The sequence below is a fragment of the Microcebus murinus genome, chromosome 1, assembly GCF_040939455.1.
Source record: "Microcebus murinus isolate Inina chromosome 1, M.murinus_Inina_mat1.0, whole genome shotgun sequence".
Taxonomy (NCBI): Eukaryota; Metazoa; Chordata; class Mammalia; order Primates; family Cheirogaleidae; genus Microcebus; species Microcebus murinus.
This window is the reverse complement of record NC_134104.1, coordinates 130,146,065-130,165,968: the sequence shown is the minus strand read 5'-3', so window position 1 is coordinate 130,165,968 and position 19,904 is coordinate 130,146,065.

The following is a 19,904-nucleotide window of genomic DNA, read 5'->3' as shown; positions in this document are numbered from 1 at the left end:
TTCATTCCCGAACAATGACTTGGGTAGTAAGTCACAGCATCCACCACAGGGTTCTAACTACACTTGGGTAAATTAGTGCAGAGAGCTTAAAAGCCACATAAGGTAATGTGGAAATAAGTGGTTCAAGTTTGTGTTAAGAGCAGTGGTTGAGAGTAGTTGATGTCAAGCAATCCCAAGGGAAATGCAACCAGCATCCCCTCTCTGGGAAACTGGAAATAATTAGGCAATGCACATTACATGCATGTACTTCTCTTTCTGCATTTGGAAAGTTGAAACATTCCTCGTACATTCTTCACAATGTTATTGAAAACATGATTAAGACTATTCCCATGGCCAAATGGACTGTATCTCTTCATTGATCTCAAGCACTGAGGGGAAAGGAAAGGAAATCTTCCCAACCAACAGAATAAAATCCTATGCAGAAGACTCCCAGCAAGGTAGCTGCTGCCTCAAGCTAGTCTGCTTAACACTTATTGATACGATTTTTTTCTTGGTTTCCATGCCACAATTTGTTGTGCGCATATTGGCTGTACCAACCTACTGGGGTCCTGCTGAGACAATAAGTCAACATAACAATGAATTTTCTCTTCTCTAAATGGCAAATGATCAAGAGAGCTTTTTAACTGCTAGTTGGGAAGACTTGATTCCACACATTTTAATAGGTCTTTATCTCATCATGCTTATTATAATTGCTCTTCCAAGAAGGAAGCTGAATCACCCATTGCATCCTTAACCTTGTTCAAACTTGGGAAATATTTGGCAAACTGGTAAGGTAGTCTGACTAAATAAAATCCCAGCCCATAAAACTCGTAGCATATTACCTTACCCACTGTTGCTTGATATTCAAATACAAAAACCATAGAAATTATATTTTTATATAAATAAAATAAGATTAGAGAAATGGATATAAAACCTATATATTTAAATATACGTGTAGAAAGTCATTTACAACACAAAGAGAATACAAAATAACTTCTGATGCAATGTAAGTATTGTATCATTAAAATTGTGCTGTGAATTACTTTAAGAGTAATAAAAATTCATTTCGTAATCTGAATTCTATTAACAATAAATGGCCAGTTATACTATTACACTTTTACTTATCCATTAGGCTGGTATTTTAAAATTACTTATACTGAAATGTTAGTATAGGATATAATAAAATACTATGCTGTAGCTGTAACATGTTGGATTTTAATTACTATTCTTATAAAATATGGATTAATATGGTGGCAATTCACTAGAAATCTAATTAACTTGCTTTAGTTATCTTGCTCAATGCCTGCAATAAGCAAATAATCTTTATAAAGTTAACATATTAATAAGAATGTGATTATGCATTTTCCCCAATTTAATTTCTATTTAATTACATTACTAAACTTGATTTGTCTCCCAGCAAAGTATCAATTTTGTGAAGAGTATCTGTAACAGTCATTTGATCATCAGTCTTAAAAACAACCTAATGTCTTATTAATTCTGTGTAAATTATTAAATACATCTGTGCTTAATGTTCAATACCCCAATTTTCTCCCACTCTGTACCAGTTCTGCTCTGGTTCTTTCATGTAGTTCTTACTAAGTGAAATAAACACTATGGGAAATCTTGGGATTTGCTCCAATAAATAGAATGATAGGGAAGAGATAGAAGGAGACTAACAGAAGAAAGAGAGGCAAGAACAAGTGCCAAGGTCAAATTATAGGTCATGGATAAAATAGGATGCTATAGGTCATGATAAAATAGGATGCTTTTTGTAAAGTTTGACATTGCATATATTTTTTAAAATACTGATGATATGCTGCATTGCATTCATTGTTTAACATCCAAGCAAAGAAGTACAAATTTCTCCGCTAGTGAAGAGAATAATATGTTATGTAGCAGAGAAGTGGAGATCTAGTGCCCTTCTCTCAGCCAAACAGAGGCCTGTTCTAGCTTTCCACGTTTTTATCACCCGGATCCTAAGGTAACTGATTGGTACAAACTTAGGGGCCTATTATTTTTCTTGTGGCACTATACATACCATGGGAGTGACCAATATACCTTGTTATATCTGATTCTGAGAGATTTTCCTAAGATCTCAGATTACAATAATTTCTCAGGCCACTTTGATCAATGTTTTCCCATTCATTTGCATGTTGGGGTGAGGGGAATGGTGCAAGGAGGTACAAAGGAAAACTTTACAGGTGTATTGATCAGCACATGCCACTTTTGCCCATTGTCCTGAGATATTTGGGATTTTACCCTGTGAGTATGAGCTTCTGGCATTTTATGATCTTTAGCATATATTCAAAGGAGTCATAGAGATGCCCCATGCTAACTTTGAGTCTTCAGTTTATATTCATTTGTATAGCCTTATTTACAGATACAGTGGAAAATGGTTCTAAATTATGGGGATAAGTTCTTTGTAACAGATTTTAATTCCATTGGCTAAGAAAGAAAGGAAAAGGAAATGCAGATGTGGATTTTTGGCCATACCAAACCATCTAGTCTTAAAGATGTTTGGCAGAAGGCCGGGCGCTGTGGCTCACGCCTGTAATCCTAGCTCTTGGGAGGCCGAGGCGGGCGGATTGCTCAAGGTCAGGAGTTCAAAACCAGCCTGAGCAAGAGCGAGACCCCGTCTCTACTATAAATAGAAAGAAATTAATTGGCCAACTGATATATATATAAAAAAAAAATTAGCCGGGCATGGTGGCGCATGCCTGTAGTCCCAGCTACCCGGGAGGCTGAGGCAGAAGGATCACTCGAGCCCAGGAGTTTGAGGTTGCTGTGAGCTAGGCTGACGCCATGGCACTCACTCTAGCCTGGGCAACAAAGCGAGACTCTGTCTCAAAAAAAAAAAAAAAAAAGATGTTTGGCAGATATTAAAGAAAAAATGGCAGATTAAATTCTTCTATTTTTTAGAGATCAGACATTTAAAAAATTCATATCAGGCATTTGAGTAAATAATCATTTTATAATTCAATAACACTACTTTGTCTAATTGAACAGGGTCATAATATGACAGATAGAGAGTAAAAATCAAAAATTAGAAAATCAGTCTTCTCCACAGTAATTAGAAAAATTCACAGATTGAAATATGAATGATAGTAGGTGGAAATAATAATAACCTTCTAAATTTACATAAGACCTTAGTCTTTACCGAGTACTCTTATCACTACTTCAATACTAACTCATTTAAGCCCAACAGAATCCTTCTTTGAGATAGGCTTTATGATCTCTATTTTATAGACGAGGAACCCAAAGCTCAGTGGGACTAAGGGATTTGCCCAAGTCCTGGCTACTAAATCATGCTCCTGAAATCTGGATTCAGAACTTTGAACTCTACATCCAGATAGTGTTCCTTCAACCCTCCCTCACAGATAAGTCTGTAAACAGATTTAGAGAAATCACAGCAGATATGACAACTCATTTCTCCCTCACCTGTTGCTTTTGTTAGGAGGCTGTCTCATTAAAATCTGTGTGAGTGTCACAATCTTCAGGTGTGATACTTTTAAGATATTTATGTCAACAATATTAAAAAAAATTTTGACCTTCCATACAGACTTAGGCCCTCCCAAATAAAAGGGATTATTGTGGTTTCTTGTTCAGGACCTAATTCTGGTAAATTTAGGTGGCCCTGTCCTCCCCCAAATTAGGATGAAGGCCTACAGTGACACAGGAGTAAAACACATAACAGAGAAGGTTTTGGTTCAGTTTCTTGACTTCCCACTAAGAAGTTCTGGAATCCAGAGTCTATAAAATAGGCCCACATAAGCATATGCATCAACAACAGCAATGGTAAGAATATTTACCAGGAACTATGTTCTAGGCAATATGCAGAAATTATAGACCCTCCATTGTCCTCAGATAACTCTATACTATGGATTCTGTGAGAATCCATTTATAGATGGAAAAAGAAAAATCTCTGAGGCATAGAGGGTCTAAATAATTTGTCCAATAACTTGTTAAATCTCTCCCCTAGTGAGAGTGGGAGAATTTCAAAGCATACTCTTTGACTCCAGAACCTATGCTCTGAATCGCTAAGTTACATGGCCTTCATAGTAGTGGGGGAGAAATACATTAATAGAAAATAGAGGTGGAACACATGGCTTTTCATGGCTCATGAGGAAAAAAAATTAGCTATAAAAAATATAATAGGACTATCCAAAATATATGAAATCAGCTACATAAATTCTAAATTAAGTCAAGTTTCTCCATTTTTATTCTGCTAAATTTAAATAATGCATTCTCAAGGGGGGAGGTGATATCAATTCCAAGGGAATGAAAATTAGTTCTTGAAGGAGACAATAGAAACTTATGGTTTTTATGTATAAAGCTCAGATATACATACAGTACATAAATAGATACCTAGTATTTCTATGGTATTAATATTTCATGAAGGGGCCACTGAAGAAAATAAATGTCTAAAAATACTCCTGGGAGGGATATAGTAAAAGATTGAGAAATGATGATCTAGGTAAAGAATTAAAAAAATTTTTAAACCAGGAGTACTCTGGTAGAATTCAATAGACACTACGTTTTAAATACATGTGAAATGGTTAGTGAATCACCTTCCACCTCCGATCATTTTTGTTACACCACTCTTGTGACAGTGTCCATATTTTCTTCTTATTCTTGTTCTGAGAAAGCATTTTGGTAACTCCAAACTTGACTAAATTCATTGTAGCAAAGAAGGACATGAAGGTTTGGGAAAAATCTTTTCACAGCTTTCCCTTAATATTTACTGTATCCTCCATCATATTTCTCCACCTGTCCGGTGAGATAGGGCCAGACGACTAGCGCTGAAGCTGATGGGCTCAAAGCTGTGGTAACAAGTCTCACTTCTAGGGCGAAGAATTCAAGAGCCAGTGGCAAAGCTCCAGCTCTTCTTTCTCTCTGCCACAGAAAGATGTATTCCAGATGGTGCAGCTACAAGCTGGCAGAGCCTCCAACAGCGTGGGTCTCTGCGGTGCAATGTGAAGTGGCCCCTGCCCACCTATATTAGAAATGTAGCCTGGGTGAGAAATCAACTCTGGTTGGGTTAAGTCGCTGAAATCCTGGATTTAATTTGTTACGGTCTCATAGCCTAGTCTAGCCTGAAAAATACAATGGTGATCACTAGTTTTGAGATGTGGAGTTGATATTGAGGTTTTAAATTTATTAATCCCTGCAGCAACTTTATAGCCTTTGTAAAGCATACCGTTGTATAAAGCCCTAGCTTTGTGCACCACACATAAATGTTTCACAAACTTCCTAATAAAAAACCCACAGGTCTCCCCAGAAGCAATGTGTTCAGCTTCTATTCTTACTTAAAGAATTCATTGCAGTACCCTCAGTGGTGAATCTTAATAGAGTCAACTCTCAAGGTGGGGTCCACGGAATTAAAAAGGAAAACATCATAAAGTAAATATTACCAATGTTTGGGAATTATTTTTTATTAAAATATGCTTGCCTCTAGCATTCCTTTTAAGCCTAGCCTCATTTCTTTTAAATCCTGGGCCTGTGGGCCAGTGCTTATTTGCATGCTAATTACCAGCTAAAGGCATTTTATGCTGATCCAAGGTCTTTAACCAATTAATGAACCGAGGAATGATGATCTTTCCTTTGAGGAGAATTGCTTACTTTTATCATCATTACCACTGAATTGCATGCTTTGTACCCATTGCCTCACACTTCAGGCACTTTCCTGAATATATAAGTAGAGAACTAAGTAGCCATTGTTAGATGCCAATGAGTATCTCATTGTGTGTACCTATACTTCAGAAACATGCTAAGCACCGTAGGTGTGTAACTGACACTAAATGGGCAAAAGGAAAATCTAGAAATGGGCTTCCTGCTATGCCAGAATCTTCTTAGAAGTTCCTATATTTTGCCAAAGCCCTTTGATTCAAGATCAGGCTCTATATAACACCTTGATTGTAGAATTGTTAATGATACTTTTAGAGACACTGCAGAAAAATAATATAGACAGTGCAGTGAAAATAAAAAAAGAAGACAGTGTCAGACACTAAATGGAGATCTAATAAATTTGATCTCTGCGATGTGGCTCATAGTACTTAGGCAGGAGATCTAAGTATTTGTTTTTTTTTTTTTTTTTTTTTTTTTGAGACAGAGTCTCACTTTATTGCCCAGGCTAGAGTGAGTGCCGTGGCATCAGTCTAGCTCACAGCAACCTCAAACTCCTGGCTCAAGCAATCCTCCTGCCTCAGCCTCCCAAGTAGCTGGGACTACAGGCATTCGCCACCATGCCCGGCTAATTTTTTGTATATATATATATATATTAGTTGGCCAATTAATTTCTTTCTATTTATAGTAGAGACGGGGTCTCGCTCTTGCTCAGGCTAGTTTTGAACTCCTGACCTCGAGCAATCCGCCCGCCTCGGCCTCCCAGAGAGCTAGGATTACAGGCGTGAGCCACCGCGCCCGGCCTGGTTTTTATATATTATAAGAGAGTTCCACATAATTATGAGAGTTTTTGAAATGTGTGTCATTGAAACAGCTATTTCAAAGACTTGGAATATACACAAATACACACAAACTCCTTCAAGGATAGCATTCCCTAATTTCAACAACCAAAGCAGTTTATCTAGTCTGTTCTTTGTCCTAGGAAGTTGATCTTTGTAACTAGGGACACAGTTCTGGTTCTCAGCCTAAAGGATTATTAGAAAATATGCCAATGGCAATGTTGGTAATACATTATTTCTCCGAATCATCCATTTCTTGATGATCTTCCCTTCCTGAGGCCTCCTAAGTTTATCAATGTTGGCAATGAGCAATGACAATACTCATCCCAGACAGTCCCTATTCCCAGGAGTTTTGTTGTAGCAGGGTTGCAAAAGTACTGATATGTGTACAGATAAACACAATTCTGTTTCTTTGTTTTTTAACAAACAGATTTGATATGCTCTAGAATACTATCTGCCTTTGGGGAAAGGGAGTAAACATTTTTCTATAAGCTCAGGTCAGTAATCTCAGATCAATTTAATAATTTAGATTCTGAATAACTCAGTCTATGCTTGGGTACTCCAGCAATTGTGTCTTTCTTTTAAATTTAAGCCATCCTTCTAACAAAGCTCCTCTCTTTGAATACAAGTGCTACATGGGAACTGAAGGAAGCTACAGAGTGAAAACTAGACCCACCTCAGCAAACTCTGAAAAAGATTACAGAGATTTCTGTTTATTTTATTTGTTGCTCTATCTCCATAACCTAGAACAGTGATTGGCACAGAGTATGCACTCAATACACATTTGTTGCATGAATGAATGAATGAATTTGCAGGGTTCTCCTTCAAAAGCCCCAACCAGAGAACAAGCACTTGAGGTCCCTTTCACTCTATCACAATCTATGAAAGCCCTGTACATGAACAGAGATGTGGGAACACAATCTTAGACCTCCCTTCTTTTACCAATTTTTGTCTGCTTTCTTCTCTATTCTTAGTAATGACAGGGCTCTTTCTTAAACTTCTTTTCCCTGTTTTGTTAATGTAGGATGCAAAGGCTCTTGCCACACTAAGATTCTCTGAAAAATCACTGACAAGAGGCACATTAATTAATAGAAAGAAAAAGACAAATTAATTTTATATAACATGCATACACAGGAATCCTCAGAATGAAGATTCAATTCCTCAGTGAGGTACACAGGTTTTTAAAGAATAGGGTGTAAATGAAACCTTACAAGTAGCAGCCTTCAGAGAGAATAGATAATAAATGTTGCTTTTCAGACCTGTAAAGTGTCAGATTCCCAGGTAATCTTTCCTAGATCTGGTGAGGATACATACACCTGGCTGTAATAATATAGATTCTCTACAGAAGTAAATTCCACCCCACAAAAGACAGCATTGCAGTGTTACTTTTATCTGAGAGACTGATGATAACCATCTCAAAATATGTCAAAGAAACTTATTTTGGGGTAAAATATTTCTAATTTCCATCATTACCTTACATAAACCTTTTTACTACTCTATCTACCAAGTATAGCTCTCAATCAGTTAAGGAAAGGATAATGGAATTTACTGAATTCCTTTTTCCTCACATCTTATTTTATAATTTAGTGTCATGCTAAACAGGTCAATAACACATGAGTCCATCTTCTATTTTAGAAGATAATCCTATAGACTCAATCTCAGAGGAAGAAGGCTGATTATATTAGTAATTGTGGAAGTATTTTAAATGACCAATAAAATAAAGGTCAGGGTCATTTTGAATGGAAATTCACGGTTCATTAGCAAGTGACCTAGAGAAAATAGTGATTGGTGTAAGTTTGGTCAGGGCTGCTTTTCTGCTAGTCACTGCACTCAGCCTGAGTTCTCTCTCTAGAGCATATGCCAAAGGTTAATGCCAATGCCAACGAATTGTTCAATGACAAGAAAGGGGAGTGATGCACAAGTAATGGGAATAGTGAAATAGGAAACTAGGAGACTAAATGGAATCCACTAATTAGAACCTTCTCTTGGCTTGCTTTGTATATTGTTCCTATTGTACCACGGGCTCTTTTAGTTATCAGTATTAAATATCCCCATGTTTCCATCATGTTCTCACTCCTAAAACAATACCCTGAAACACGTGCTAAAGGAGAGTAGGAGATAAGGAATGGCATGCCAGCTGTTTTGCTTTTATTAATAGTTTGTTTGCCTATGACATAAGATGTAGAGTTAATTAAATATCAATAATCAATGCTCCAATGTTAGCTATGATAAGGGAAGCCATTCAGATTAGTGCTATGGGTTTCAGCCTCGGCTGCACAGAACTATCTCACAGGGAATTTCTAGAAAATGCAAACTCTTGGATCCCACTCCCAGAGATTCTTATTTAATTTTTCTGGGTTGGGGCGTGAGCATTGACATTTTTCCTGAAACTCTCCAGGTGCATGTAATCAGAAGCTTTGGAGGCAGGATTTGGAAGTGCTGGTGTCATGAAACAAGCATTTGATTTAGGGCAATCTGTCACCAATTTTCTGATTCTAGGCAAGCCACTTCACTTCCCTATACCTCAGATTCCTCATTTTAAAAGTGGGATATGATAATGCTAACTCACATTTGATGCACAAAACATATTTGGAAGCTCTTTACAAATGTTAGCTCTTCTAACATCTGATTCTTAACTGGTTATGCAGGTTATGTTAAATGATTTGAATTCGAAAAACCTAGAAAAACATAACGATGATGATGATGATAAACTTACTCTGCCAACCTCAGAAAAATACATAGCATATGCTTTTTGTGACCTCAGTGAAGTACTGCAGTGATGAAGTTGTTTTCTTTCATAACTCTCTAAATTGGTCTCCAGAGATCACAGCTAATAAAACTGAGTTTCATTTTAAATTTAGTTTTACCTGGGTAATTCTTATTTTTGTGTCTTTCTTTTTATACTTATTTTTCCCTATTCAGAATGGAGTTTCGAAAAGCTGTGAATCCTCAGAGAGGAGCTTGCAGATGGAATGTAAAAATCTGTTTGTTATACCCATTGCTTGTTTATAAAGCTAAAGGGCAGCAGGGAGCCCTCCCAATATGCTTTTGCTTACAATGCCAGGCTGTAGGGACACCAAGAGGGAGAGAAACTGCCTTAGAGCAAGGAAGGGACGGATGATAAGATACGTTTGTTGCACAGCTTTCCATTACAAATATCCTTAGAAGATTGCTGGACAGAGGGAAACCATATGCCTGGTGACAAGTCCCTGAGCTTCAAATGAGCTCAAATTCTTACCCAGGGCCACAGAAGTAAAGGTGAGTCCTGGATATATCGCACTCATACCACAATAGACAGAACCCAGAGAATTCCTAGATTTCAGCAACAGAAACAAAATGAGAGACATCCAGTGGCTGAGCGAATGAATGATGTTGTGCTTACCTCTCAATGTTGTTGAAAGAAATTCTCAACCCATCCATCCTTTCCAATGAAGCTTGGGCCTGGAGAGTTGTGTGCCACTTAAACTCTGACTCAAATCCAGAATCAAGGACCACGTATCATCCTTTAATGACCTTATGTTAAAGACACCAATCATTACCAGAATAATATTAGTATATTTAAAACTTGACATTGCATGCCTTTGAGTGAACAAGTTCCCCATTTTTGAGGGAATGTCAGGCTAATTTTAGGGCCAGTAATATATATTTATATATGAACAATCATATAAGAAAATGGGCACATGATCTTAAAACTATGTGTGCAAAAAATAGCCTCTTTGAATGAATCATCCCAGGAAGTAGAGTGTTATTTCTATTCCAAGCCTTTGCTGATCCACATTTGCTTTAAGCTACATATTTCAACATTGCTGACATCTAGAAATGCAGTTCATAAGCTGTAGCTCTTACATCTGCCTCATCTCACTTTCCCTCCTCGCCTCAATTCTAAGGCATGCCATATATCTCACTCCAAATGTTTCGCAGCTTCTTTTGATTATCTTATGGTCAGATGACCAAACTTGGTTCAGCGAAGGCATTTCAGAAACCTCAATAAATAGGCTTTCAAAAGGGGCGCCAATGCCAGAAAATGATGAAGCAAAGATGTGACTTCTTGCCAAACCCCAGAGAGTTGAAATCCTTTCCGAAAAGATGATGAAGAGCAGGTCCTTCTGTCTCTCTCAGGGTTGTCCTAGTGCCAGCCAGATGCTCAGTGGAGACAGGCTGTTAGCACGTGCCTTGCCAGGGAACTTTAGAGAGAAACATGAGAAACAGCACATCAAGACCTCGTTCCAAAATGATGTTCTTCGGGAGGGGAAAAATTAGCAAAATCCTCATGACCTTCAAATAGCATGTATTTATACACAGCCTAAATTAATAAAATGATTGAGACAAAAACAGATTCTACTCTTTGTTTACACCCCTAAGCAATCCCGAGCTTTTTTTAAATCAATTGATCAAATAGACCTAGGGTGCCAGCCTTTCATTTATCTGCTGACTCGAGAATGGAGACGGTGTAGATGATTAAATCCATTTTTAGGGTCAAATGCAGGAAAGGTTAAAAGCAGGTGATTGCTCTCAACAATTTTCCTGTACCTATGAAGAGTTGGGTTTTAGTCCCAGCTGTGCCACTAATTAAACAAATGGCCCTGGTCTAGTTACTCTGATTCATAGGAATTATGCCAGTTTATTAGTTTTTCTCTCTATACCCTCTAGTCTATAATATTTGATGACTTCCTCGCTACCTACCTCCTTCCTTTTTCTCTCTCTCTCTCTCTCATGTTTTTTTTAGTTCTTTTTTGCAATGCAGTCCTTCCTTCGGGTTGACTTTCTTCCAGAATCATTTGAGGCAGGTCCCTAGTCCAAATCCGGTTTTCCATTCCTAGTTCAGTGATTCTCCAAGTGTAGTGCAGCAGCAGCAGCAGCAGCATGTTGCTAAAATGCAAATTCACCTGCCCTACCCAGACCTGCGGATTCAGAAACTCTTAGGGTGAGATCCAGTTACCTACATTTTAGCAAGACTCCCAGGTAGTTCTGATATACTCTAAAGTTTGAGAACCACTGCTTTAGGCCACTCTTTTCCTTCTCCCTAATGGCCTTTAGTTAGTAAAGCTTTTTGAATAAAGGTGTAGACATCTCAGAATTACTTACTTAAAAAATAGCAGAGTCAAGAGTAGAACGTAGAGCAAGGAGGACCAGGAATAGAACATGGACTCTGCCACTGTGCTCAGCGAAAACTGTGTGACTTGACTTAAGTCAAGTCCCTCTATTAATCTTTAAAATGGCAATAATAATAATGGCTAATTCATAGGGCTATGTGAGAATTAAGTGTGATGCTATTTGTATCTGAAAAATAATAAATGGGAGCTCAATAAATGGGTGCCATTACTCTTGGGTGATTTACGCATTTTGGTAGTGTTATTTATTATTTTATCTAGAAAATAAAAGGAAGAGCAATGTGAAAATTTGGAAGTCACTGAGTCTGGGAGACAGAATAAACAATGGTATCCCAGCCCAAATCCCCCAAAATCTGCAGATATGTTACTTCACATGGCAAAAGGGAAACTGCAAATGCAATTGAAAGTATAGACATTGAGACAAGAAGACTATTCCAGATTATCTGGGTGGGCAAATTTTAACACACAAATCCTTAACAGTGGAGAGCCTTTCCAAGCTGTGGTCAGAAAACGATATGATGATGGAAGAAGAGTCAGAGAGATGCTACATTGCTGGTTTTGGAGATGGAGGAAGACTAAGAGCCAAGGAATGTGGGGAGTATCTAGCAACTGAAAAAGACAAGAAAATGAATTCTGCTCTACAAGCTCCAGAAAGGGTGTGCATATCTACTTATACTTTGATTTTTTAATCTGTGTCAGACTTCTGTCCTATGAAATTACAACTTAATGCATTTGTATTAAGTCACTATGTTTGTGGTAATTTGTCAAGGCAGCAATGAAAATGAATATATTGGGTCACTGGAACTATATTTTAACAGGTTTCCTTTAATTTACTCTATCCAAGAGCTGCCTAATATGCCTCTGATGTATGACTAATCTTGTCCCCAGATCTTCCTCTTAGCCAATAGTTTTGATTTCCTTCTACACCTAAATGCCTCCAAGGCTACTTTTAGCTCTATCTCCTCATTCTTTCTTCATCTACTTGAGGAAAGAGGAACTAATGAGCCTTGAATTAAAGAGAGAAGAAACAAAGGACTTGGATAATCCATAAAATAGATAAGCAGCCACTGAATAATTAATTGCAATTTAATTGTGGTTAAGGCTTCTTGTCCAACACAAAGATGTAGGATATTCCAAGATACTTAAAGCTGTGTACCTCAAAATTCTTCTTAGAAGCCTTTATGAAAGATAATCAGGGACACTATATTATAATCTTCTGTGTAATTTGCAGAATATAAAATATTACTACTAATTATGAACATCATCACAATAATCACATTTATGGCAAAATAACTATTTAGTAGTTCTGATGACTAGGGGATTAAAGAGAAAAATCAATGGTAAATTTATTTCAAGAAATTTTCTTTTAAAAACTGTTCTTTAAAAGAAAAAAATGAGAAAAATGTACTGACGTTAAATCAATATGATTCTGGTGCTCCTTAGCTTTCCGTGATGCTAAGTCAAAAAAGAAAGAAAAATATTTTGGTATTATCTTTACTTTTTGGTTTCTGAATATACAAGCAAACCTTATTTTATTGTGCTTCACTTTATTGCACTACATAGATATTATGTGTTTTACACATTGGAGGTTTGTGGCAAACCTGTAACAAGCAAGTCTATCGGTGCCATTTTTTCATAGCATGTGCTCGCTTTGAGTTTCTCTGTCATGTTTGGAAATTCTAGCAAAATTTGATAGTTTAGTATTATTATTGTATCTTTTAATGGTGATCTATGATCATAAATCATTGATGTTACTATTGTAACTGTTTGGAGTGCCAAAAACCATGACTGTCTATGACAGTGAACTTTGTTGAAAAATGTTGTGTATGTTCTGACTGCTCCACCAATTGGCTATTCCCCAATCTCTCTATCCGGGAATTCCAGTAGAGAATTCCTCCCTATTCCCTGAGATACTATATTAAAAATAGGTCCATTAACCTTACAGTGGCCTTTAAGTGTTCAGGTGAAAAGAAGAGTCACATGTCTCTTACCTTAAATCAAAAGCTAGAAAAAATTAGGTTTAATGAGAAAGGCATGTTGAAACTGAGATGGAGTTGAAAGGTAGGCCTCTTGGGTAAAATAGTGAAGTTGTGAATGCAAAGGAAAAGTTATGGAAAGAAAATTAAAAGTGCTACTCCAGTGAACACACGAATGGGCAAGAAAGCATTGAGAACAGCCTATTGCTGATATGGAGAAAGATTTAATGGTCTGGATAGAAAAATAAAACCAGCCACAGTATTCCAAGCCAAAGCATAATCCAAAGAAGTTCCTAACTTTCTTCAATTCTATGAAGCTGAGAGATATGAGGAAGCTGAGAAAGAAAAGTTGGAGGCTAGCAGAGGTTGGTTCCTGGGGTTTAAGGAAAGAAGTCATCTCCATAACATAAAAAGTACACAGTGCAGCAGCAAGTGCCAATGTAAAAGCTGCAACAAGCTATCCAGAAGATCTAGCTAACTGATGAAGATGACTATGGCAAACAATGAATTTTCAATGTAGATGAAATAACCTACTGGAAGGATATGCTATCTAGGACTTTCTTAGCTAGAGAGGAGAAGTCAATGCCCGAATTCAAAGCTTCAAAGGACAGGCTGACTTTTCTGTTAGGGCCTAATGCAGCTAGTGACTTTTAAGGTGAAGCTAATGCTCATTGACCATTTCAAAAATCCTAGGGCCCTTGATAATTATGTTAATTCCATACTGCCTGTGCTCTATAAATGGAAAAACAAATCTAGGATAACAGCACATCTCTTTACAGCATGGTTTACTGAATACTTTAAGCCCACTCTTGAGACCTATTGCTCAGAAAACAAGATCATTTTAAACTTACTACTTGACAATTTAGTCACTAAAAATCTCTTACAGAGATGTATATAATAAATGTTGTTTTCCTACATGCTAATATAACATCCCTTCTGCTACCTATGGATCATGAAGTAATTTTGACTTTTAAGTCTTATTATTTTAGAAATGCACTTTTCAAGGGTATAGCTGCCATAGGTTGTGATTCTTCTGAAGGATTTCAGCAAACCTAATTGAAAACCTCCAGAATGGATTCACCATTCTAGATGCTGTTAAGAGCATTCGGGATCCATGGGAAAAGGTTAAATGTCAACATTAGCAGGAGTTTGGAATAAATTGATTCAAACCCTCATGGATGACTTTGAAGAGTTCAAGACTTCAGTGGAGGAAGTCACTGCAGATTGGTGGGCTAGAATTAGAAGTGGAGCCTGAAGATGTGACTGAATTGCAGCAATCTCTTGAGAAAATGTGAATGGGTAAGGAATTGCTTCTTCTGGATGAGTAAAGAAAGTGGTTTCATGAGATAGATTCTACTTATGGTGAAGATGCTGAGAACATTCTTGACATGACAACAAAGGATATGGAATATTATTAATACATATACTTAATTGATAAATCAGTGACAGGGTTTGAGAAGATTGACTCCTATTTTGAAAGAAGTTCTACTGTGGGTTAAATACTATCAAGCAGCATCCCATGCTACAAAGAAATCTTTTTGTGAAAGGGAGAGTCAATCCAAGTGGCAAGCTTTACTGTTGTCTTATTTTTAAAAATTGCTATAGTGCTCCAACCTTAAGCAACCACTGCCCTGATCAGTCAGCAGCCATCAACATCGAGGCAAGATCTTTCATCAGCAAAAATATTGTAGCTTGAAGAAGGCTCAGATGATCATAGGCAATTTTTAGCAATAACATGTTTTCTAAATTGAGGTATGTACATTGTTTTCTTAGACACAATGATATTTGACACTTAATGCTTACAGTATAAATATAACTTTTATATGCACTTATAAACCAAAAAGTTTGGGTGACTCACTTTATATATTTGTTTTATTTTGGTGGTCTGGACTGAACCCACCATATCTTTGAGATATGCTTGTACTTACCTACAAAAATTTCTCCAAATAACAAGGATTAAGACATACAAAAGTTTGAACAAATGATTAGTGTATCTTGTAATGTAAAGATTTTATGAATTGAGTGTAGGACTTTGCTGTGAAATTCAGGTTATGAGAAATATAAACTTAAAAAAAATGTGAAACGTTTTCTTTTAGTGACAAGCTATAATGACTTATGACTAATATAGTCAAAAACAAACAAAATGACAAGTAATTACAACCAAGGTGGACTAAGCTAACTTGTATACTTTATATAGAGCTAACTTTGTATATTTGTATACAGCTAACTTTATATACTAGTAATCATTTTTCTTACCTTTAGAATCTATTTTTTGAATTTCGTTGTTGTCTAGTTTACATGTTTTAGATTCCTGTTTTACATGGTTTACTCTTCCTGTACCTTATGTGGTCTCTAAGCCATCTGCCGCAATCAGTTCGTGGGCGAGAGATACCAACAGCTGACACTGTGTCTTTATCTGCGTGCACATTTGGAGTGCACGTATTTCAAACACACAGATAATAATTTTTTGTGATGGTAGATCAACCAATAATCATTGACATTGCAATGTCTTCATTTTCAGGAAACCACACTGGCGGCTCAGATTGATCATATTTAATTCCTCAAGTTCCAGGGCCCCAAATTCTCTACCGATTACTCATACTTACTTTGAGTCTACATGGAACATGAACTGGGCAAAAAGTCATCATCTAAATATTCAAGCCAAAACACTCATTTCCAACCAATTTTTAAGTTTTAGAGCTAATAATTTGAAAACGTTTACTTATATCAATCATATTTTAACATTATTATTTGCTTCTAAACCCAGCATTTTCATACAGGATTCCATGGTACAGAAAATGGAGATTTCTTGGTTAGCACATAGTTGATTTAAGGAGAATGCTTATTTATGGGGAATGTTTTAAAACTGATATACTTAGTAACAAATTAAACGTTGAGCATCTTTAATTTTGAAAACACCCTGAAGTTTTCAGCAAAACCTACATCCTCTTACTCTTCTAATTTTCCACCATATAGTGGGTGGTTGTTGGCATCTAAAATAAGGCAGTTAAACAGATATATTAGTGCAGTCCCAGCCAATTTGTAATGTACAGAAAGTAGCTTTCCAGCAACAAATAAAAATAGACAAATACTCAAACAACTAACTTGAGAAAAAAAAAACAAAAACAACTAGCTAGCTTGAAGCAGAAGTTCCAAAGGTGACCCCACATACTGGTTTCAGGTTTACTTATTCAGATCTATTGCTATTTCTCTAAAATAGGTCAGAGTCATAGGAAATACACAGTGTCCTCTAATCATGTTTATGCTGAAGCAGCCTGTTTCTTCTCTCACTAGCTAGACATGCCGAAACCTCATACCTTGCTGAACATCTTTGGTTTCAAATACGTGTAAATTACTGCCAGTTAGTCACCTAACTGACTGAATAATACAGTTAAGGTTGATAAACCATAATCCAGTAAGGTTTAAAGAAAAAGATTCTTTCTGTATATACATGATTACTTTCCCCTTTGCTAATCATTACCCTATTCATTTGTGTATCTTCTACTTTATAGACTACCTCAATAATTTGATGAAGTAACTTCTGATTCCACATCACTAGATGAATTGTGCCTGAATGAAAACATCTTCAATTTAGTAATCAAAGATGCCAAATTGAGTTATTTTTTCTTACTGTTCTCTGCCATGTTTGTGTATTCATTGGCAAGAATATAATGATGGAAATAGAATGGACCATGAAGAAATGCACATCTTCTGGATTTCACACAGAAGTGAAAGTTCTCTTGATAGTAATCCACAGCTCAAATGCACCAGCTAGTTCACCGAAGTGTAAAATTGCTGGCTTCAAATTCATTCATATATTCAATGAGTATATATTAAATATCTACAAGGACACCTGTGCATTTTTTTTAGGTATGGGGATGCAAAAGTGAATAAAACAGACAAATTCCTTGCATATATATATATGCATATATATATATATATTTTCAACTGACATATATATTCAACTGACAGTGGGGACATTAAACAAAATGGCTAGCAAGTACACAGCCTCTTAAAGGGTGATAAATGATATATAAATAATAAGTATAAAGCAGAATAAAAGAAAAGGCAGTGTGATATTTCTACCATGTAGAAGCAAAAATACCAAAACTCTTTCATTAACTCTGAGGTGATACTAAGAGGAAGCAAAGATCTCTACCCTCATGTCTTGAAGCAGAAAGCAAAATTGACATAAGAAATAAATAAAGTATGTTGAAAGGTTATCAATGTTATAAAAGAGACAGAAAGACAGAGATGGAGAAAGAAAGAGAAGGAGAATTAGGAGTGTGTGTCAGGGGTAAGGATAGAGTCAGGCTGCAATTTAAAATATGATGGTGAGAGTAGATGTTGTTGAAAAAGTGAAAGTAAGCAAAGAATTGATAGAGGTGAGAAGTATCCATGCAGGTATTTGGTGAAGAGCATTCCAGGCAGAAGAAATAGCCAGTGTAAAGAACCTAAGGATGGAGTTTGCCACTTTGTTCAAAAACATCAATGAGGTCTGTGTGCATGAAGTAGAGTGAGGGTCGAGAAGGACTGTGGTAGCTGAAGTCAGAGAGGTAATTGGGGGCCAAGACATGTATGGCTTAGTGGGCCATCATAGTGTTTATTCTCAGGGGAAATGAAAGCAACCAAAGTTTTTGCAAAGAATTTACATAATATGACATATTTTAAAGAATTTCTTTGGATGCTGTGTTCAGATTAGACTGTAGAGGGACACAAGTAGAAAAAGAGTAAGAGGTCCAGGGGCTATGTTAGTAATCCAGGCAGGAAATGATGGTGGCTCAGAAAAGGGTAGTAGCCATGCAAGTGGGAAAAGTGGTTGGATTCTGTGATTATCAATGCAGTATGTCAAGAGATGACTGAAATAATAATAAAGTAAAGAAGATCAAAGAAGAGCAGATTCGATATAGAGAACTATTTAGCTGTTTGTTCTATTTGTCATTTGAATAGGCAAAATGATTGCATTTCCTGATGCTGTGGAATTCATACTAAATAGCAGTTACACAGTTTATTTCTGAAATGAATGATTATTTGTAATTTCTTATTTCAGTTATAGACCTTGCTTACTTTCATATGTCTTTTAGGAGGACTCAAAAATATTTCAAAAGCATATCTTTTTCTTTTTGATGATTGTGACCAATTATTACTATTGAACTATTGCAAAATATTGCAGTTTGTTATTGATTTTCCACATGATTACAGTCAAATTTTAGTTCACCAACACAAAAATGTGATGAAGAAATAAACCAAATTCGAATATACCATTATATATTACTATTTTATTTTATTTAATTTTCCAAGAGAAATGATTTATTCTTTTTTTGTCTTTTTTTTAGTGCATTATGGGGATACAAGTGTTAAGATTACTTATATTGCCCATGGCCCCCTCGAGTAAGAGCTTCAAGCATGTCCATCCCCCAAACGTTGCACATCTTACTCGTTGTGGTTGTATATACCCCTCCCTTCCTGCCCCCTCCCACCCTCTCGACACCCAATAAATGTTATTCCTATATGTCCACTTAGATGTTGATCCATTAATACCAATTTGCTGGTGAGTACATGTGGTGCTGGATTTTCCATTCTTGAGATACTTCACTTAGTAGAATGGGTTCTAGCTGTATCCAGGAATATACAAGAGGTGCCATATCACCATTATTTCTTAAAGCTGAGTAGTATTCCATGGTATACATATACCACATTTTATTAATCCACTCATGAATTGATGGGCACTTGGGTTGTTTCCACAGCTTTGCAATTGTAAAAAGTACGTTGTAATCTATAAAATACACATAGCAGCATAAACATATGCCACAGAAGTATTGTGGAAATAATCAGTACATGAAGCCCTTTTGAATAAAGAAAGTTTTTTTTTTTTTTACCATTTATTTATTCTCTAAGTTTAACTGCCCAATATGAGTCATTAATTAGTGACTATTGAACAGTTGAGATATAGATCATCTGAACCGACTACATTGCAAGTGAAAAATACACAATAGATATCAAAGACTTAGTAGAAGAATGTAAAATATCTCAGTAGTATTTTATATGAATCACATGTTGAAATTATTATATTTGGAATATGTTAGTTTACATAAAATATATTATCAAAATTAATTTAATGCATTTCTTTTTATATTTCAATATAGCTACTAGGAAATTTAAAAATTACATGTATGGCTCTGTTATGGCCCAAGTGTTGGAAACTTAATCCCCAGTGCAACAATGCGGAGAGGCGAGACCTTTAAGAGGTGATTAGGTCATGAGAACTCTGCCATCATGAATGGATTAATGCTATCATCTTGGGAGTGGGTTCATTTTTGAGAGAGTGGCTTTGTTGTAAAAGCAAGTTGACTCCCTCCTCATGCTCTCTTGCCCTT